The 22112-nt window shown below is 43.7% G+C and overlaps 5 non-coding genes and 1 pseudogene across 5 annotated transcripts; all 6 read right to left on the bottom strand.

Moving 5' to 3' along the window:
- Window positions 1–1666: 1666 nt before the first annotated feature.
- On the bottom strand, window positions 1667–1861 carry LOC145757225 (U2 spliceosomal RNA). The gene has a single exon (XR_014285281.1). It is a non-coding gene; the product is annotated as a U2 spliceosomal RNA (small nuclear RNA).
- A 3561-nt stretch (window positions 1862–5422) lies between these two features.
- LOC145757250 (U2 spliceosomal RNA) lies at window positions 5423–5581 on the bottom strand (annotated as a pseudogene).
- A 3560-nt stretch (window positions 5582–9141) lies between these two features.
- LOC145757224 (U2 spliceosomal RNA) lies at window positions 9142–9336 on the bottom strand. The gene has a single exon (XR_014285280.1). It is a non-coding gene; the product is annotated as a U2 spliceosomal RNA (small nuclear RNA).
- A 3561-nt stretch (window positions 9337–12897) lies between these two features.
- LOC145757223 (U2 spliceosomal RNA) lies at window positions 12898–13092 on the bottom strand. Its single transcript, XR_014285279.1, has one exon. It is a non-coding gene; the product is annotated as a U2 spliceosomal RNA (small nuclear RNA).
- Window positions 13093–15882: 2790 nt separating this feature from the next.
- Window positions 15883–16077, bottom strand: LOC145757222 (U2 spliceosomal RNA). The gene has a single exon (XR_014285278.1). It is a non-coding gene; the product is annotated as a U2 spliceosomal RNA (small nuclear RNA).
- Window positions 16078–20409: 4332 nt separating this feature from the next.
- On the bottom strand, window positions 20410–20604 carry LOC145757220 (U2 spliceosomal RNA). Its single transcript, XR_014285276.1, has one exon. It is a non-coding gene; the product is annotated as a U2 spliceosomal RNA (small nuclear RNA).
- Between the last annotated feature and the right edge of the window lie 1508 nt (window positions 20605–22112).

The raw sequence follows: 22112 nt of genomic DNA, 5'->3' as shown, positions 1-22112 counted from the left end.
CGTCGTTTTCTCCTGCATTTCGCTTTAAATTCTTTACGCGACAAGCGCCTTGCTCGGTCGTTTAGACTGGTTTTGTCGGCCGGCATGTTCGGGCATTCTATTTGAATAAGGTAAGTTACCCGTTCTTGAAACGGAGTTTTTTTTAATCAAAACAAGTCGCATAAGAAATTGGTACAAGTGCGTGTACATAAAATATCGCGAAATGGGCGATCGTTGTAAGCGCATGGCCTGTGCTGTTAGGTGGTCGTAAAAACGTGCGTCGTTTTCTCCTGCATTTCGCTTTAAATTCTTTACGCGACAAGCGCCTTGCTCGGTCGTTTAGACTGGTTTTGTCGCCCGGCATGTTCGGGCATTCTATTTGAATAAGGTAAGTTACCCGTTCTTGAAACGGTTGTTTTTTTAATCAAAACAAGTCGCATAAGAAATTGGTACAAGTGCGTGTACATAAAATATCGCGAAATGTGCGATCGTTGTAAGCGCATGGCCCGTGCTGTTAGGTGGTCGTAAAAACGTGCGTCGTTTTCTCCTGCATTTCGCTTTAAATTCTTTACGCGACAAGCGTCTTGCTCGGTCGTTTAGACTGGATTTGTCGAGCGGCATGTTCGGGCATTCTATTTGAATAAGGTAAGTTACCCGATCTTGAAACGGAGTTTTTTTTAATCAAAACTAGTCGCATAAGAATTGGTACAAGTGCACGTACATAAAATATCGCGAAATGTGCGATCGTTGTAAGCGCATGGCCCGTGCTGTTAGGTGGTCGTAAAAACGTGCGTCGTTTTCTCCTGCATTTCGCTTTAAATTCTTTACGCGACAAGCGCCTTGCTCGGTCGTTTAGACTGGTTTTGTCGACCGGCATGTTCGGGCATTCTATTTGAATAAGGTAAGTTACCCGTTCTTGAAACGGAGTTTTTTTTAATTAAAACTAGGCGCATAAGAAATTGGATTAAGTGCCTGTACATAAAATATCGCGAAATGTGCGATCGTTGTAAGCGCATGGCCCGTGCTGTTAGGTGGTCGTAAAAACGTGCGTCGTTTTCTCCTGCATTTCGCTTTAAATTCTTTACGCGACAAGCGCCTTGCTCGGTCGTTTAGACTGGTTTTGTCGACCGGCATGTTCGGGCATTCTATTTGAATAAGGTAAGTTACCCGTTCTTGAAACGGAGTTTTTTTTAATCAAAACTAGTCGCATAAGAAATTGGTACAAGTGCGTGTACATAAAATATCGCGAAATGTGCGATCGTTGTAAGCGCATGGCCCGTGCTGTTAGGTGGTCGTAAAAACGTGCGTCGTTTTCTCCTGCATTTCGCTTTAAATTCTTTACGCGACAAGCGCCTTGCTCGGTCGTTTAGACTGGTTTTGTCGACCGGCATGTTCGGGCATTCTATTTGAATAAGGTAAGTTACCCGTTTTTGAAACGGAGTTTTTTTTAATCAAGTCGCAGACTAAATCGGTGCAAAAATGTGGACATGTTGCTGCCTGGGTAAGTTATGCCGGTCGCCTTAGGGTGCATGCAATCTTAGTTTTATTTTTGCCTAAGACGATATGAAAGCGCTAAATAAGCTTACTCAACCAATTTGTAATAAAAGTTAACTAAGAAAACAACGAAAATGTGACAAAAGCTATGTATATATAGAGTGATGTAATAATAGATAATCCTGCCGCAGCAGGATCGTGGGCCGAGCCTGGAGGTAGTGCAATACCAGGACAACCCGTGAACGGGACGAAGCAAGCTTCAGTTCCGCGTTCTGTATTCAAAAATCCGCATAATACAAAGAGCTAGGCGATGCCTAGCGTCCCAGGTATTACAACTGAGAAGAACAGATACTACACTTGATCTTAGCCCTAGGGGCCGAGAAGCGATGCCCAAAAATGGCGAAATCCGATCGAATTCGCGCGGTCTGTCATTCTGTTCGCGGCCGCTATTGGCTAATTCATTTTATTCCAATAGTTGCTTCGCACCCCGTGTACAGGTTGACGGTTTTTCGAAGCGGGGTATCTGTTCACAGCCACCCTAATTATCGCCGCAGTAATTAATTAACGGCGACCTGTGCGCCACAGGAGGCCGCCGTTAGCTTGTGTCGACGCCTTTTTACATACTAAACACAAATGTTGCTAATTATAAAGTTGCCTGGCTCTACTTTGCAAATTTGAATCGCGAAATGGGCGAGCCTTGTAAGCACAAGGTTCGTACTGTTAGGTGGTCGTAAAAACGTGCGTCGTTTTCTCCTGCATTTCGCTTTAAATTCTTTACGCGACAAGCGCCTTGCTCGGTCGTTTAGACTGGTTTTGTCGCCCGGCATGTTCGGGCATTCTATTTGAATAAGGTAAGTTACCCGTTCTTGAAACGGAGTTTTTTTTAATCAAAACTAGTCGCATAAGAAATTGGTACAAGTGCGTGTACATAAAATATCGCGAAATGTGCGATCGTTGTAAGCGCATGGCCCGTGCTGTTAGGTGGTCGTAAAAACGTGCGTCGTTTTCTCCTGCATTTCGCTTTAAATTCTTTAAGCGACAAGCGCCTTGCTCGGTCGTTTAGACTGGTTTTGTCGACCGGCATGTTCGGGCATTCTATTTGAATAAGGTAAGTTACCCGTTCTTGAAACGGAGTTTTTTTTAATCAAAACTAGTCGCATAAGAAATTGGTACAAGTGCCTGTACATAAAATATCGCGAAATGTGCGATCGTTGTAAGCGCATGGCCCGTGCTGTTAGGTGGTCGTAAAAACGTGCGTCGTTTTCTCCTGCATTTCGCTTTAAATTCTTTACGCGACAAGCGCCTTGCTCGGTCGTTTAGACTGGTTTTGTCGGCCGGCATGTTCGGGCATTCTATTTGAATAAGGTAAGTTACCCGTTCTTGAAACGGAGTTTTTTTTAATCAAAACAAGTCGCATAAGAAATTGGTACAAGTGCGTGTACATAAAATATCGCGAAATGGGCGATCGTTGTAAGCGCATGGCCTGTGCTGTTAGGTGGTCGTAAAAACGTGCGTCGTTTTCTCCTGCATTTCGCTTTAAATTCTTTACGCGACAAGCGCCTTGCTCGGTCGTTTAGACTGGTTTTGTCGCCCGGCATGTTCGGGCATTCTATTTGAATAAGGTAAGTTACCCGTTCTTGAAACGGTTGTTTTTTTAATCAAAACAAGTCGCATAAGAAATTGGTACAAGTGCGTGTACATAAAATATCGCGAAATGTGCAATCGTTGTAAGCGCATGGCCCGTGCTGTTAGGTGGTCGTAAAAACGTGCGTCGTTTTCTCCTGCATTTCGCTTTAAATTCTTTACGCGACAAGCGTCTTGCTCGGTCGTTTAGACTGGATTTGTCGAGCGGCATGTTCGGGCATTCTATTTGAATAAGGTAAGTTACCCGTTCTTGAAACGGAGTTTTTTTTAATCAAAACTAGTCGCATAAGAATTGGTACAAGTGCACGTACATAAAATATCGCGAAATGTGCGATCGTTGTAAGCGCATGGCCCGTGCTGTTAGGTGGTCGTAAAAACGTGCGTCGTTTTCTCCTGCATTTCGCTTTAAATTCTTTACGCGACAAGCGCCTTGCTCGGTCGTTTAGACTGGTTTTGTCGACCGGCATGTTCGGGCATTCTATTTGAATAAGGTAAGTTACCCGTTCTTGAAACGGAGTTTTTTTTAATTAAAACTAGTCGCATAAGAAATTGGATTAAGTGCCTGTACATAAAATATCGCGAAATGTGCGATCGTTGTAAGCGCATGGCCCGTGCTGTTAGGTGGTCGTAAAAACGTGCGTCGTTTTCTCCTGCATTTCGCTTTAAATTCTTTACGCGACAAGCGCCTTGCTCGGTCGTTTAGACTGGTTTTGTCGACCGGCATGTTCGGGCATTCTATTTGAATAAGGTAAGTTACCCGTTCTTGAAACGGAGTTTTTTTTAATCAAAACTAGTCGCATAAGAATTTGGTACAAGTTCGTGTACATAAAATATCGCGAAATGTGCGATCGTTGTAAGCGCATGGCCTGTGCTGTTAGGGGGTCGTAAAAACGTGCGTCGTTTTCTCCTGCATTTCGCTTTAAATTCTTTACGCGACAAGCGCCTTGCTCGGTCGTTTAGACTGGTTTTGTCGACCGGCATGTTCGGGCATTCTATTTGAATAAGGTAAGTTACCCGTTCTTGAAAGGGAGTTTTTTTTAATCAAAACTAGTCGCATAAGAATTTGGTACAAGTTCGTGTACATAAAATATCGCGAAATGTGCGATCGTTGTAAGCGCATGGCCTGTGCTGTTAGGGGGTCGTAAAAACGTGCGTCGTTTTCTCCTGCATTTCGCTTTAAATTCTTTACGCGACAAGCGCCTTGCTCGATCGTTTAGACTGGTTTTGTCGACCGGCATGTTCGGGCATTCTATTTGAATAAGGTAAGTTACCCGTTCTTGAAACGGAGTTTTTTTTAATTAAAACTAGTCGCATAAGAAATTGGATTAAGTGCCTGTACATAAAATATCGCGAAATGTGCGATCGTTGTAAGCGCATGGCCCGTGCTGTTAGGTGGTCGTAAAAACGTGCGTCGTTTTCTCCTGCATTTCGCTTTAAATTCTTTAAGCGACAAGCGCCTTGCTCGGTCGTTTAGACTGGTTTTGTCGACCGGCATGTTCGGGCATTCTATTTGAATAAGGTAAGTTACCCGTTCTTGAAACGGAGTTTTTTTTAATCAAAACTAGTCGCATAAGAAATTGGTACAAGTGCCTGTACATAAAATATCGCGAAATGTGCGATCGTTGTAAGCGCATGGCCTGTGCTGTTAGGTGGTCGTAAAAACGTGCGTCGTTTTCTCCTGCATTTCGCTTTAAATTCTTTACGCGACAAGCGCCTTGCTCGGTCGTTTAGACTGGTTTTGTCGGCCGGCATAATCGGGCATTCTATTTGAATAAGGTAAGTTACCCGTTCTTGAAACGGAGTTTTATTTAATCAAAACAAGTCGCATAAGAAATTGGTACAAGTGCGTGTACATAAAATATCGCGAAATGGGCGATCGTTGTAAGCGCATGGCCTGTGCTGTTAGGTGGTCGTAAAAACGTGCGTCGTTTTCTCCTGCATTTCGCTTTAAATTCTTTACGCGACAAGCGCCTTGCTCGGTCGTTTAGACTGGTTTTGTCGCCCGGCATGTTCGGGCATTCTATTTGAATAAGGTAAGTTACCCGTTCTTGAAACGGATTTTTTTTTAATCAAGTCGCAGACTAAATCGGTGCAAAAATGTGGACATGTTGCTGCCTGGGTAAGTTATGCCGGTCGCCTTAGGGTGCATGCAATCTTAGTTTAATTTTTGCCTAAGACGATATGAAAGCGCTAAATAAGCTTACTCAACCAATTTGTAATAAAAGTTAACTAAGAAAACAACGAAAATGTGACAAAAGCTATGTATATATAGAGTGATGTAATAATAGATAATCCTGCCGCAGCAGGATCGTGGGCCGAGCCTGGAGGTAGTGCAATACCAGGACAACCCGTGAACGGGACGAAGCAAGCTTCAAAGAGCTAGGCGATGCCTAGCGTCCCAGGTATTACAACTGAGAAGAACAGATACTACACTTGATCTTAGCCCTAGGGGCCGAGAAGCGATGCCCAAAAATGGCGAAATCCGATCGAATTCGCGCGGTCTGTCATTCTGTTCGCGGCCGCTATTGGCTAATTCATTTTATTCCAATAGTTGCTTCGCACCCCGTGTACAGGTTGACGGTTTTTCGAAGCGGGGTATCTGTTCACAGCCACCCTAATTATCGCCGCAGTAATTAATTAACGGCGAACTGTGCGCCACAGGAGGCCGCCGTTAGCTTGTGTCGACGCCTTTTTACATACTAAACACAAATGTTGCTAATTATAAAGTTGCCTGGCTCTACTTTGCAAATTTGAATCGCGAAATGGGCGAGCCTTGTAAGCACAAGGTTCGTACTGTTAGGTGGTCGTAAAAACGTGCGTCGTTTTCTCCTGCATTTCGCTTTAAATTCTTTACGCGACAAGCGCCTTGCTCGGTCGTTTAGACTGGTTTTGTCGCCCGGCATGTTCGGGCATTCTATTTGAATAAGGTAAGTTACCCGTTCTTGAAACGGAGTTTTTTTTAATCAAAACTAGTCGCATAAGAAATTGGTACAAGTGCGTGTACATAAAATATCGCGAAATGTGCGATCGTTGTAAGCGCATGGTCCGTGCTGTTAGGTGGTCGTAAAAACGTGCGTCGTTTTCTCCTGCATTTCGCTTTAAATTCTTTAAGCGACAAGCGCCTTGCTCGGTCGTTTAGACTGGTTTTGTCGACCGGCATGTTCGGGCATTCTATTTGAATAAGGTAAGTTACCCGTTCTTGAAACGGAGTTTTTTTTAATCAAAACTAGTCGCATAAGAAATTGGTACAAGTGCCTGTACATAAAATATCGCGAAATGTGCGATCGTTGTAAGCGCATGGCCTGTGCTGTTAGGTGGTCGTAAAAACGTGCGTCGTTTTCTCCTGCATTTCGCTTTAAATTCTTTACGCGACAAGCGCCTTGCTCGGTCGTTTAGACTGGTTTTGTCGGCCGGCATGTTCGGGCATTCTATTTGAATAAGGTAAGTTACCCGTTCTTGAAACGGAGTTTTTTTTAATCAAAACAAGTCGCATAAGAAATTGGTACAAGTGCGTGTACATAAAATATCGCGAAATGGGCGATCGTTGTAAGCGCATGGCCTGTGCTGTTAGGTGGTCGTAAAAACGTGCGTCGTTTTCTCCTGCATTTCGCTTTAAATTCTTTACGCGACAAGCGCCTTGCTCGGTCGTTTAGACTGGTTTTGTCGCCCGGCATGTTCGGGCATTCTATTTGAATAAGGTAAGTTACCCGTTCTTGAAACGGTTGTTTTTTTAATCAAAACAAGTCGCATAAGAAATTGGTACAAGTGCGTGTACATAAAATATCGCGAAATGTGCGATCGTTGTAAGCGCATGGCCCGTGCTGTTAGGTGGTCGTAAAAACGTGCGTCGTTTTCTCCTGCATTTCGCTTTAAATTCTTTACGCGACAAGCGTCTTGCTCGGTCGTTTAGACTGGATTTGTCGAGCGGCATGTTCGGGCATTCTATTTGAATAAGGTAAGTTACCCGTTCTTGAAACGGAGTTTTTTTTAATCAAAACTAGTCGCATAAGAATTGGTACAAGTGCACGTACATAAAATATCGCGAAATGTGCGATCGTTGTAAGCGCATGGCCCGTGCTGTTAGGTGGTCGTAAAAACGTGCGTCGTTTTCTCCTGCATTTCGCTTTAAATTCTTTACGCGACAAGCGCCTTGCTCGGTCGTTTAGACTGGTTTTGTCGACCGGCATCTTCGGGCATTCTATTTGAATAAGGTAAGTTACCCGTTCTTGAAACGGAGTTTTTTTTAATTAAAACTAGTCGCATAAGAAATTGGATTAAGTGCCTGTACATAAAATATCGCGAAATGTGCGATCGTTGTAAGCGCATGGCCCGTGCTGTTAGGTGGTCGTAAAAACGTGCGTCGTTTTCTCCTGCATTTCGCTTTAAATTCTTTACGCGACAAGCGCCTTGCTCGGTCGTTTAGACTGGTTTTGTCGACCGGCATGTTCGGGCATTCTATTTGAATAAGGTAAGTTACCCGTTCTTGAAACGGAGTTTTTTTTAATCAAAACTAGTCGCATAAGAATTTGGTACAAGTTCGTGTACATAAAATATCGCGAAATGTGCGATCGTTGTAAGCGCATGGCCTGTGCTGTTAGGGGGTCGTAAAAACGTGCGTCGTTTTCTCCTGCATTTCGCTTTAAATTCTTTACGCAACAAGCGCCTTGCTCGGTCGTTTAGACTGGTTTTGTCGCCCGGCATGTTCGGGCATTCTATTTGAATAAGGTAAGTTACCCGTTCTTGAAACGGTTGTTTTTTTAATCAAAACAAGTCGCATAAGAAATTGGTACAAGTGCGTGTACATAAAATATCGCGAAATGTGCGATCGTTGTAAGCGCATGGCCCGTGCTGTTAGGTGGTCGTAAAAACGTGCGTCGTTTTCTCCTGCATTTCGCTTTAAATTCTTTACGCGACAAGCGTCTTGCTCGGTCGTTTAGACTGGATTTGTCGAGCGGCATGTTCGGGCATTCTATTTGAATAAGGTAAGTTACCCGATCTTGAAACGGAGTTTTTTTTAATCAAAACTAGTCGCATAAGAATTGGTACAAGTGCACGTACATAAAATATCGCGAAATGTGCGATCGTTGTAAGCGCATGGCCCGTGCTGTTAGGTGGTCGTAAAAACGTGCGTCGTTTTCTCCTGCATTTCGCTTTAAATTCTTTACGCGACAAGCGCCTTGCTCGGTCGTTTAGACTGGTTTTGTCGACCGGCATGTTCGGGCATTCTATTTGAATAAGGTAAGTTACCCGTTCTTGAAACGGAGTTTTTTTTAATTAAAACTAGGCGCATAAGAAATTGGATTAAGTGCCTGTACATAAAATATCGCGAAATGTGCGATCGTTGTAAGCGCATGGCCCGTGCTGTTAGGTGGTCGTAAAAACGTGCGTCGTTTTCTCCTGCATTTCGCTTTAAATTCTTTACGCGACAAGCGCCTTGCTCGGTCGTTTAGACTGGTTTTGTCGACCGGCATGTTCGGGCATTCTATTTGAATAAGGTAAGTTACCCGTTCTTGAAACGGAGTTTTTTTTAATCAAAACTAGTCGCATAAGAAATTGGTACAAGTGCGTGTACATAAAATATCGCGAAATGTGCGATCGTTGTAAGCGCATGGCCCGTGCTGTTAGGTGGTCGTAAAAACGTGCGTCGTTTTCTCCTGCATTTCGCTTTAAATTCTTTACGCGACAAGCGCCTTGCTCGGTCGTTTAGACTGGTTTTGTCGACCGGCATGTTCGGGCATTCTATTTGAATAAGGTAAGTTACCCGTTTTTGAAACGGAGTTTTTTTTAATCAAGTCGCAGACTAAATCGGTGCAAAAATGTGGACATGTTGCTGCCTGGGTAAGTTATGCCGGTCGCCTTAGGGTGCATGCAATCTTAGTTTTATTTTTGCCTAAGACGATATGAAAGCGCTAAATAAGCTTACTCAACCAATTTGTAATAAAAGTTAACTAAGAAAACAACGAAAATGTGACAAAAGCTATGTATATATAGAGTGATGTAATAATAGATAATCCTGCCGCAGCAGGATCGTGGGCCGAGCCTGGAGGTAGTGCAATACCAGGACAACCCGTGAACGGGACGAAGCAAGCTTCAGTTCCGCGTTCTGTATTCAAAAATCCGCATAATACAAAGAGCTAGGCGATGCCTAGCGTCCCAGGTATTACAACTGAGAAGAACAGATACTACACTTGATCTTAGCCCTAGGGGCCGAGAAGCGATGCCCAAAAATGGCGAAATCCGATCGAATTCGCGCGGTCTGTCATTCTGTTCGCGGCCGCTATTGGCTAATTCATTTTATTCCAATAGTTGCTTCGCACCCCGTGTACAGGTTGACGGTTTTTCGAAGCGGGGTATCTGTTCACAGCCACCCTAATTATCGCCGCAGTAATTAATTAACGGCGACCTGTGCGCCACAGGAGGCCGCCGTTAGCTTGTGTCGACGCCTTTTTACATACTAAACACAAATGTTGCTAATTATAAAGTTGCCTGGCTCTACTTTGCAAATTTGAATCGCGAAATGGGCGAGCCTTGTAAGCACAAGGTTCGTACTGTTAGGTGGTCGTAAAAACGTGCGTCGTTTTCTCCTGCATTTCGCTTTAAATTCTTTACGCGACAAGCGCCTTGCTCGGTCGTTTAGACTGGTTTTGTCGCCCGGCATGTTCGGGCATTCTATTTGAATAAGGTAAGTTACCCGTTCTTGAAACGGAGTTTTTTTTAATCAAAACTAGTCGCATAAGAAATTGGTACAAGTGCGTGTACATAAAATATCGCGAAATGTGCGATCGTTGTAAGCGCATGGCCCGTGCTGTTAGGTGGTCGTAAAAACGTGCGTCGTTTTCTCCTGCATTTCGCTTTAAATTCTTTAAGCGACAAGCGCCTTGCTCGGTCGTTTAGACTGGTTTTGTCGACCGGCATGTTCGGGCATTCTATTTGAATAAGGTAAGTTACCCGTTCTTGAAACGGAGTTTTTTTTAATCAAAACTAGTCGCATAAGAAATTGGTACAAGTGCCTGTACATAAAATATCGCGAAATGTGCGATCGTTGTAAGCGCATGGCCCGTGCTGTTAGGTGGTCGTAAAAACGTGCGTCGTTTTCTCCTGCATTTCGCTTTAAATTCTTTACGCGACAAGCGCCTTGCTCGGTCGTTTAGACTGGTTTTGTCGGCCGGCATGTTCGGGCATTCTATTTGAATAAGGTAAGTTACCCGTTCTTGAAACGGAGTTTTTTTTAATCAAAACAAGTCGCATAAGAAATTGGTACAAGTGCGTGTACATAAAATATCGCGAAATGGGCGATCGTTGTAAGCGCATGGCCTGTGCTGTTAGGTGGTCGTAAAAACGTGCGTCGTTTTCTCCTGCATTTCGCTTTAAATTCTTTACGCGACAAGCGCCTTGCTCGGTCGTTTAGACTGGTTTTGTCGCCCGGCATGTTCGGGCATTCTATTTGAATAAGGTAAGTTACCCGTTCTTGAAACGGTTGTTTTTTTAATCAAAACAAGTCGCATAAGAAATTGGTACAAGTGCGTGTACATAAAATATCGCGAAATGTGCAATCGTTGTAAGCGCATGGCCCGTGCTGTTAGGTGGTCGTAAAAACGTGCGTCGTTTTCTCCTGCATTTCGCTTTAAATTCTTTACGCGACAAGCGTCTTGCTCGGTCGTTTAGACTGGATTTGTCGAGCGGCATGTTCGGGCATTCTATTTGAATAAGGTAAGTTACCCGTTCTTGAAACGGAGTTTTTTTTAATCAAAACTAGTCGCATAAGAATTGGTACAAGTGCACGTACATAAAATATCGCGAAATGTGCGATCGTTGTAAGCGCATGGCCCGTGCTGTTAGGTGGTCGTAAAAACGTGCGTCGTTTTCTCCTGCATTTCGCTTTAAATTCTTTACGCGACAAGCGCCTTGCTCGGTCGTTTAGACTGGTTTTGTCGACCGGCATGTTCGGGCATTCTATTTGAATAAGGTAAGTTACCCGTTCTTGAAACGGAGTTTTTTTTAATTAAAACTAGTCGCATAAGAAATTGGATTAAGTGCCTGTACATAAAATATCGCGAAATGTGCGATCGTTGTAAGCGCATGGCCCGTGCTGTTAGGTGGTCGTAAAAACGTGCGTCGTTTTCTCCTGCATTTCGCTTTAAATTCTTTACGCGACAAGCGCCTTGCTCGGTCGTTTAGACTGGTTTTGTCGACCGGCATGTTCGGGCATTCTATTTGAATAAGGTAAGTTACCCGTTCTTGAAACGGAGTTTTTTTTAATCAAAACTAGTCGCATAAGAATTTGGTACAAGTTCGTGTACATAAAATATCGCGAAATGTGCGATCGTTGTAAGCGCATGGCCTGTGCTGTTAGGGGGTCGTAAAAACGTGCGTCGTTTTCTCCTGCATTTCGCTTTAAATTCTTTACGCGACAAGCGCCTTGCTCGGTCGTTTAGACTGGTTTTGTCGACCGGCATGTTCGGGCATTCTATTTGAATAAGGTAAGTTACCCGTTCTTGAAAGGGAGTTTTTTTTAATCAAAACTAGTCGCATAAGAATTTGGTACAAGTTCGTGTACATAAAATATCGCGAAATGTGCGATCGTTGTAAGCGCATGGCCTGTGCTGTTAGGGGGTCGTAAAAACGTGCGTCGTTTTCTCCTGCATTTCGCTTTAAATTCTTTACGCGACAAGCGCCTTGCTCGATCGTTTAGACTGGTTTTGTCGACCGGCATGTTCGGGCATTCTATTTGAATAAGGTAAGTTACCCGTTCTTGAAACGGAGTTTTTTTTAATTAAAACTAGTCGCATAAGAAATTGGATTAAGTGCCTGTACATAAAATATCGCGAAATGTGCGATCGTTGTAAGCGCATGGCCCGTGCTGTTAGGTGGTCGTAAAAACGTGCGTCGTTTTCTCCTGCATTTCGCTTTAAATTCTTTAAGCGACAAGCGCCTTGCTCGGTCGTTTAGACTGGTTTTGTCGACCGGCATGTTCGGGCATTCTATTTGAATAAGGTAAGTTACCCGTTCTTGAAACGGAGTTTTTTTTAATCAAAACTAGTCGCATAAGAAATTGGTACAAGTGCCTGTACATAAAATATCGCGAAATGTGCGATCGTTGTAAGCGCATGGCCTGTGCTGTTAGGTGGTCGTAAAAACGTGCGTCGTTTTCTCCTGCATTTCGCTTTAAATTCTTTACGCGACAAGCGCCTTGCTCGGTCGTTTAGACTGGTTTTGTCGGCCGGCATAATCGGGCATTCTATTTGAATAAGGTAAGTTACCCGTTCTTGAAACGGAGTTTTTTTTAATCAAAACAAGTCGCATAAGAAATTGGTACAAGTGCGTTTACATAAAATATCGCGAAATGGGCGATCGTTGTAAGCGCATGGCCTGTGCTGTTAGGTGGTCGTAAAAACGTGCGTCGTTTTCTCCTGCATTTCGCTTTAAATTCTTTACGCGACAAGCGCCTTGCTCGGTCGTTTAGACTGGTTTTGTCGCCCGGCATGTTCGGGCATTCTATTTGAATAAGGTAAGTTACCCGTTCTTGAAACGGATTTTTTTTTAATCAAGTCGCAGACTAAATCGGTGCAAAAATGTGGACATGTTGCTGCCTGGGTAAGTTATGCCGGTCGCCTTAGGGTGCATGCAATCTTAGTTTAATTTTTGCCTAAGACGATATGAAAGCGCTAAATAAGCTTACTCAACCAATTTGTAATAAAAGTTAACTAAGAAAACAACGAAAATGTGACAAAAGCTATGTATATATAGAGTGATGTAATAATAGATAATCCTGCCGCAGCAGGATCGTGGGCCGAGCCTGGAGGTAGTGCAATACCAGGACAACCCGTGAACGGGACGAAGCAAGCTTCAGTTCCGCGTTCTGTATTCAAAAATCCGCATAATACAAAGAGCTAGGCGATGCCTAGCGTCCCAGGTATTACAACTGAGAAGAACAGATACTACACTTGATCTTAGCCCTAGGGGCCGAGAAGCGATGCCCAAAAATGGCGAAATCCGATCGAATTCGCGCGGTCTGTCATTCTGTTCGCGGCCGCTATTGGCTAATTCATTTTATTCCAATAGTTGCTTCGCACCCCGTGTACAGGTTGACGGTTTTTCGAAGCGGGGTATCTGTTCACAGCCACCCTAATTATCGCCGCAGTAATTAATTAACGGCGAACTGTGCGCCACAGGAGGCCGCCGTTAGCTTGTGTCGACGCCTTTTTACATACTAAACACAAATGTTGCTAATTATAAAGTTGCCTGGCTCTACTTTGCAAATTTGAATCGCGAAATGGGCGAGCCTTGTAAGCACAAGGTTCGTACTGTTAGGTGGTCGTAAAAACGTGCGTCGTTTTCTCCTGCATTTCGCTTTAAATTCTTTACGCGACAAGCGCCTTGCTCGGTCGTTTAGACTGGTTTTGTCGCCCGGCATGTTCGGGCATTCTATTTGAATAAGGTAAGTTACCCGTTCTTGAAACGGAGTTTTTTTTAATCAAAACTAGTCGCATAAGAAATTGGTACAAGTGCGTGTACATAAAATATCGCGAAATGTGCGATCGTTGTAAGCGCATGGTCCGTGCTGTTAGGTGGTCGTAAAAACGTGCGTCGTTTTCTCCTGCATTTCGCTTTAAATTCTTTAAGCGACAAGCGCCTTGCTCGGTCGTTTAGACTGGTTTTGTCGACCGGCATGTTCGGGCATTCTATTTGAATAAGGTAAGTTACCCGTTCTTGAAACGGAGTTTTTTTTAATCAAAACTAGTCGCATAAGAAATTGGTACAAGTGCCTGTACATAAAATATCGCGAAATGTGCGATCGTTGTAAGCGCATGGCCTGTGCTGTTAGGTGGTCGTAAAAACGTGCGTCGTTTTCTCCTGCATTTCGCTTTAAATTCTTTACGCGACAAGCGCCTTGCTCGGTCGTTTAGACTGGTTTTGTCGGCCGGCATGTTCGGGCATTCTATTTGAATAAGGTAAGTTACCCGTTCTTGAAACGGAGTTTTTTTTAATCAAAACAAGTCGCATAAGAAATTGGTACAAGTGCGTGTACATAAAATATCGCGAAATGGGCGATCGTTGTAAGCGCATGGCCTGTGCTGTTAGGTGGTCGTAAAAACGTGCGTCGTTTTCTCCTGCATTTCGCTTTAAATTCTTTACGCGACAAGCGCCTTGCTCGGTCGTTTAGACTGGTTTTGTCGCCCGGCATGTTCGGGCATTCTATTTGAATAAGGTAAGTTACCCGTTCTTGAAACGGTTGTTTTTTTAATCAAAACAAGTCGCATAAGAAATTGGTACAAGTGCGTGTACATAAAATATCGCGAAATGTGCGATCGTTGTAAGCGCATGGCCCGTGCTGTTAGGTGGTCGTAAAAACGTGCGTCGTTTTCTCCTGCATTTCGCTTTAAATTCTTTACGCGACAAGCGTCTTGCTCGGTCGTTTAGACTGGATTTGTCGAGCGGCATGTTCGGGCATTCTATTTGAATAAGGTAAGTTACCCGTTCTTGAAACGGAGTTTTTTTTAATCAAAACTAGTCGCATAAGAATTGGTACAAGTGCACGTACATAAAATATCGCGAAATGTGCGATCGTTGTAAGCGCATGGCCCGTGCTGTTAGGTGGTCGTAAAAACGTGCGTCGTTTTCTCCTGCATTTCGCTTTAAATTCTTTACGCGACAAGCGCCTTGCTCGGTCGTTTAGACTGGTTTTGTCGACCGGCATCTTCGGGCATTCTATTTGAATAAGGTAAGTTACCCGTTCTTGAAACGGAGTTTTTTTTAATTAAAACTAGTCGCATAAGAAATTGGATTAAGTGCCTGTACATAAAATATCGCGAAATGTGCGATCGTTGTAAGCGCATGGCCCGTGCTGTTAGGTGGTCGTAAAAACGTGCGTCGTTTTCTCCTGCATTTCGCTTTAAATTCTTTACGCGACAAGCGCCTTGCTCGGTCGTTTAGACTGGTTTTGTCGACCGGCATGTTCGGGCATTCTATTTGAATAAGGTAAGTTACCCGTTCTTGAAACGGAGTTTTTTTTAATCAAAACTAGTCGCATAAGAATTTGGTACAAGTTCGTGTACATAAAATATCGCGAAATGTGCGATCGTTGTAAGCGCATGGCCTGTGCTGTTAGGGGGTCGTAAAAACGTGCGTCGTTTTCTCCTGCATTTCGCTTTAAATTCTTTACGCGACAAGCGCCTTGCTCGGTCGTTTAGACTGGTTTTGTCGACCGGCATGTTCGGGCATTCTATTTGAATAAGGTAAGTTACCCGTTCTTGAAACGGAGTTTTTTTTAATCAAAACTAGTCGCATAAGAATTTGGTACAAGTTCGTGTACATAAAATATCGCGAAATGTGCGATCGTTGTAAGCGCATGGCCTGTGCTGTTAGGGGGTCGTAAAAACGTGCGTCGTTTTCTCCTGCATTTCGCTTTAAATTCTTTACGCGACAAGCGCCTTGCTCGATCGTTTAGACTGGTTTTGTCGACCGGCATGTTCGGGCATTCTATTTGAATAAGGTAAGTTACCCGTTTTTGAAACGGAGTTTTTTTTAATCAAGTCGCAGACTAAATCGGTGCAAAAATGTGGACATGTTGCTACCTGGGTAAGTTATGCCGGTCGCCTTAGGGTGCATGCAATCTTAGTTTAATTTTTGCCTAAGACGATATGAAAGCGCTAAATAAGCTTACTCAACCAATTTGTAATAAAAGTTAACTAAGAAAACAACGAAAATGTGACAAAAGCTATGTATATATAGAGTGATGTAATAATAGATAATCCTGCCGCAGCAGGATCGTGGGCCGAGCCTGGAGGTAGTGCAATACCAGGACAACCCGTGAACGGGACGAAGCAAGCTTCAGTTCCGCGTTCTGTATTCAAAAATCCGCATAATACAAAGAGCTAGGCGATGCCTAGCGTCCCAGGTATTACAACTGAGAAGAACAGATACTACACTTGATCTTAGCCCTAGGGGCCGAGAAGCGATGCCCAAAAATGGCGGAATCCGATCGAATTCGCGCGGTCTGTCATTCTGTTCGCGGCCGCTATTGGCTAATTCATTTTATTCCAATAGTTGCTTCGCACCCCGTGTACAGGTTGACGGTTTTTCGAAGCGGGGTATCTGTTCACAGCCACCCTAATTATCGCCGCAGTAATTAATTAACGGCGACCTGTGCGCCACAGGAGGCCGCCGTTAGCTTGTGTCGACGCCTTTTTACATACTAAACACAAATGTTGCTAATTATAAAGTTGCCTGGCTCTACTTTGCAAATTTGAATCGCGAAATGGGCGAGCCTTGTAAGCACAAGGTTCGTACTGTTAGGTGGTCGTAAAAACGTGCGTCGTTTTCTCCTGCATTTCGCTTTAAATTCTTTACGCGACAAGCGCCTTGCTCGGTCGTTTAGACTGGTTTTGTCGCCCGGCATGTTCGGGCATTCTATTTGAATAAGGTAAGTTACCCGTTCTTGAAACGGAGTTTTTTTTAATCAAAACTAGTCGCATAAGAAATTGGTACAAGTGCGTGTACATAAAATATCGCGAAATGTGCGATCGTTGTAAGCGCATGGCCCGTGCTGTTAGGTGGTCGTAAAAACGTGCGTCGTTTTCTCCTGCATTTCGCTTTAAATTCTTTAAGCGACAAGCGCCTTGCTCGGTCGTTTAGACTGGTTTTGTCGACCGGCATGTTCGGGCATTCTATTTGAATAAGGTAAGTTACCCGTTCTTGAAACGGAGTTTTTTTTAATCAAAACTAGTCGCATAAGAAATTGGTACAAGTGCCTGTACATAAAATATCGCGAAATGTGCGATCGTTGTAAGCGCATGGCCCGTGCTGTTAGGTGGTCGTAAAAACGTGCGTCGTTTTCTCCTGCATTTCGCTTTAAATTCTTTACGCGACAAGCGCCTTGCTCGGTCGTTTAGACTGGTTTTGTCGGCCGGCATGTTCGGGCATTCTATTTGAATAAGGTAAGTTACCCGTTCTTGAAACGGAGTTTTTTTTAATCAAAACAAGTCGCATAAGAAATTGGTACAAGTGCGTGTACATAAAATATCGCGAAATGGGCGATCGTTGTAAGCGCATGGCCTGTGCTGTTAGGTGGTCGTAAAAACGTGCGTCGTTTTCTCCTGCATTTCGCTTTAAATTCTTTACGCGACAAGCGCCTTGCTCGGTCGTTTAGACTGGTTTTGTCGCCCGGCATGTTCGGGCATTCTATTTGAATAAGCTAAGTTACCCGTTCTTGAAACGGTTGTTTTTTTAATCAAAACAAGTCGCATAAGAAATTGGTACAAGTGCGTGTACATAAAATATCGCGAAATGTGCAATCGTTGTAAGCGCATGGCCCGTGCTGTTAGGTGGTCGTAAAAACGTGCGTCGTTTTCTCCTGCATTTCGCTTTAAATTCTTTACGCGACAAGCGTCTTGCTCGGTCGTTTAGACTGGATTTGTCGAGCGGCATGTTCGGGCATTCTATTTGAATAAGGTAAGTTACCCGTTCTTGAAACGGAGTTTTTTTTAATCAAAACTAGTCGTATAAGAATTGGTACAAGTGCACGTACATAAAATATCGCGAAATGTGCGATCGTTGTAAGCGCATGGCCCGTGCTGTTAGGTGGTCGTAAAAACGTGCGTCGTTTTCTCCTGCATTTCGCTTTAAATTCTTTACGCGACAAGCGCCTTGCTCGGTCGTTTAGACTGGTTTTGTCGACCGGCATGTTCGGGCATTCTATTTGAATAAGGTAAGTTACCCGTTCTTGAAACGGAGTTTTTTTTAATTAAAACTAGTCGCATAAGAAATTGGATTAAGTGCCTGTACATAAAATATCGCGAAATGTGCGATCGTTGTAAGCGCATGGCCCGTGCTGTTAGGTGGTCGTAAAAACGTGCGTCGTTTTCTCCTGCATTTCGCTTTAAATTCTTTACGCGACAAGCGCCTTGCTCGGTCGTTTAGACTGGTTTTGTCGACCGGCATGTTCGGGCATTCTATTTGAATAAGGTAAGTTACCCGTTCTTGAAACGGAGTTTTTTTTAATCAAAACTAGTCGCATAAGAATTTGGTACAAGTTCGTGTACATAAAATATCGCGAAATGTGCGATCGTTGTAAGCGCATGGCCTGTGCTGTTAGGGGGTCGTAAAAACGTGCGTCGTTTTCTCCTGCATTTCGCTTTAAATTCTTTACGCGACAAGCGCCTTGCTCGGTCGTTTAGACTGGTTTTGTCGACCGGCATGTTCGGGCATTCTATTTGAATAAGGTAAGTTACCCGTTCTTGAAAGGGAGTTTTTTTTAATCAAAACTAGTCGCATAAGAATTTGGTACAAGTTCGTGTACATAAAATATCGCGAAATGTGCGATCGTTGTAAGCGCATGGCCTGTGCTGTTAGGGGGTCGTAAAAACGTGCGTCGTTTTCTCCTGCATTTCGCTTTAAATTCTTTACGCGACAAGCGCCTTGCTCGATCGTTTAGACTGGTTTTGTCGACCGGCATGTTCGGGCATTCTATTTGAATAAGGTAAGTTACCCGTTCTTGAAACGGAGTTTTTTTTAATTAAAACTAGTCGCATAAGAAATTGGATTAAGTGCCTGTACATAAAATATCGCGAAATGTGCGATCGTTGTAAGCGCATGGCCCGTGCTGTTAGGTGGTCGTAAAAACGTGCGTCGTTTTCTCCTGCATTTCGCTTTAAATTCTTTAAGCGACAAGCGCCTTGCTCGGTCGTTTAGACTGGTTTTGTCGACCGGCATGTTCGGGCATTCTATTTGAATAAGGTAAGTTACCCGTTCTTGAAACGGAGTTTTTTTTAATCAAAACTAGTCGCATAAGAAATTGGTACAAGTGCCTGTACATAAAATATCGCGAAATGTGCGATCGTTGTAAGCGCATGGCCTGTGCTGTTAGGGGGTCGTAAAAACGTGCGTCGTTTTCTCCTGCATTTCGCTTTAAATTCTTTACGCGACAAGCGCCTTGCTCGGTCGTTTAGACTGGTTTTGTCGACCGGCATGTTCGGGCATTCTATTTGAATAAGGTAAGTTACCCGTTCTTGAAAGGGAGTTTTTTTTAATCAAAACTAGTCGCATAAGAATTTGGTACAAGTTCGTGTACATAAAATATCGCGAAATGTGCGATCGTTGTAAGCGCATGGCCTGTGCTGTTAGGGGGTCGTAAAAACGTGCGTCGTTTTCTCCTGCATTTCGCTTTAAATTCTTTACGCGACAAGCGCCTTGCTCGATCGTTTAGACTGGTTTTGTCGACCGGCATGTTCGGGCATTCTATTTGAATAAGGTAAGTTACCCGTTCTTGAAACGGAGTTTTTTTTAATTAAAACTAGTCGCATAAGAAATTGGATTAAGTGCCTGTACATAAAATATCGCGAAATGTGCGATCGTTGTAAGCGCATGGCCCGTGCTGTTAGGTGGTCGTAAAAACGTGCGTCGTTTTCTCCTGCATTTCGCTTTAAATTCTTTAAGCGACAAGCGCCTTGCTCGGTCGTTTAGACTGGTTTTGTCGACCGGCATGTTCGGGCATTCTATTTGAATAAGGTAAGTTACCCGTTCTTGAAACGGAGTTTTTTTTAATCAAAACTAGTCGCATAAGAAATTGGTACAAGTGCCTGTACATAAAATATCGCGAAATGTGCGATCGTTGTAAGCGCATGGCCTGTGCTGTTAGGTGGTCGTAAAAACGTGCGTCGTTTTCTCCTGCATTTCGCTTTAAATTCTTTACGCGACAAGCGCCTTGCTCGGTCGTTTAGACTGGTTTTGTCGGCCGGCATAATCGGGCATTCTATTTGAATAAGGTAAGTTACCCGTTCTTGAAACGGAGTTTTTTTTAATCAAAACAAGTCGCATAAGAAATTGGTACAAGTGCGTGTACATAAAATATCGCGAAATGGGCGATCGTTGTAAGCGCATGGCCTGTGCTGTTAGGTGGTCGTAAAAACGTGCGTCGTTTTCTCCTGCATTTCGCTTTAAATTCTTTACGCGACAAGCGCCTTGCTCGGTCGTTTAGACTGGTTTTGTCGCCCGGCATGTTCGGGCATTCTATTTGAATAAGGTAAGTTACCCGTTCTTGAAACGGATTTTTTTTTAATCAAGTCGCAGACTAAATCGGTGCAAAAATGTGGACATGTTGCTGCCTGGGTAAGTTATGCCGGTCGCCTTAGGGTGCATGCAATCTTAGTTTAATTTTTGCCTAAGACGATATGAAAGCGCTAAATAAGCTTACTCAACCAATTTGTAATAAAAGTTAACTAAGAAAACAACGAAAATGTGACAAAAGCTATGTATATATAGAGTGATGTAATAATAGATAATCCTGCCGCAGCAGGATCGTGGGCCGAGCCTGGAGGTAGTGCAATACCAGGACAACCCGTGAACGGGACGAAGCAAGCTTCAGTTCCGCGTTCTGTATTCAAAAATCCGCATAATACAAAGAGCTAGGCGATGCCTAGCGTCCCAGGTATTACAACTGAGAAGAACAGATACTACACTTGATCTTAGCCCTAGGGGCCGAGAAGCGATGCCCAAAAATGGCGAAATCCGATCGAATTCGCGCGGTCTGTCATTCTGTTCGCGGCCGCTATTGGCTAATTCATTTTATTCCAATAGTTGCTTCGCACCCCGTGTACAGGTTGACGGTTTTTCGAAGCGGGGTATCTGTTCACAGCCACCCTAATTATCGCCGCAGTAATTAATTAACGGCGAACTGTGCGCCACAGGAGGCCGCCGTTAGCTTGTGTCGACGCCTTTTTACATACTAAACACAAATGTTGCTAATTATAAAGTTGCCTGGCTCTACTTTGCAAATTTGAATCGCGAAATGGGCGAGCCTTGTAAGCACAAGGTTCGTACTGTTAGGTGGTCGTAAAAACGTGCGTCGTTTTCTCCTGCATTTCGCTTTAAATTCTTTACGCGACAAGCGCCTTGCTCGGTCGTTTAGACTGGTTTTGTCGCCCGGCATGTTCGGGCATTCTATTTGAATAAGGTAAGTTACCCGTTCTTGAAACGGAGTTTTTTTTAATCAAAACTAGTCGCATAAGAAATTGGTACAAGTGCGTGTACATAAAATATCGCGAAATGTGCGATCGTTGTAAGCGCATGGTCCGTGCTGTTAGGTGGTCGTAAAAACGTGCGTCGTTTTCTCCTGCATTTCGCTTTAAATTCTTTAAGCGACAAGCGCCTTGCTCGGTCGTTTAGACTGGTTTTGTCGACCGGCATGTTCGGGCATTCTATTTGAATAAGGTAAGTTACCCGTTCTTGAAACGGAGTTTTTTTTAATCAAAACTAGTCGCATAAGAAATTGGTACAAGTGCCTGTACATAAAATATCGCGAAATGTGCGATCGTTGTAAGCGCATGGCCTGTGCTGTTAGGTGGTCGTAAAAACGTGCGTCGTTTTCTCCTGCATTTCGCTTTAAATTCTTTACGCGACAAGCGCCTTGCTCGGTCGTTTAGACTGGTTTTGTCGGCCGGCATGTTCGGGCATTCTATTTGAATAAGGTAAGTTACCCGTTCTTGAAACGGAGTTTTTTTTAATCAAAACAAGTCGCATAAGAAATTGGTACAAGTGCGTGTACATAAAATATCGCGAAATGGGCGATCGTTGTAAGCGCATGGCCTGTGCTGTTAGGTGGTCGTAAAAACGTGCGTCGTTTTCTCCTGCATTTCGCTTTAAATTCTTTACGCGACAAGCGCCTTGCTCGGTCGTTTAGACTGGTTTTGTCGCCCGGCATGTTCGGGCATTCTATTTGAATAAGGTAAGTTACCCGTTCTTGAAACGGTTGTTTTTTTAATCAAAACAAGTCGCATAAGAAATTGGTACAAGTGCGTGTACATAAAATATCGCGAAATGTGCGATCGTTGTAAGCGCATGGCCCGTGCTGTTAGGTGGTCGTAAAAACGTGCGTCGTTTTCTCCTGCATTTCGCTTTAAATTCTTTACGCGACAAGCGTCTTGCTCGGTCGTTTAGACTGGATTTGTCGAGCGGCATGTTCGGGCATTCTATTTGAATAAGGTAAGTTACCCGTTCTT

This window comes from Corella eumyota, chromosome 6, assembly GCF_963082875.1.
Source record: "Corella eumyota chromosome 6, kaCorEumy4.1, whole genome shotgun sequence".
NCBI lineage: Eukaryota > Metazoa > Chordata > Ascidiacea > Phlebobranchia > Corellidae > Corella > Corella eumyota.
The sequence above is the reverse complement of the archived record's forward strand: the minus strand, read 5'-3'. Positions and strand labels throughout refer to the sequence as shown.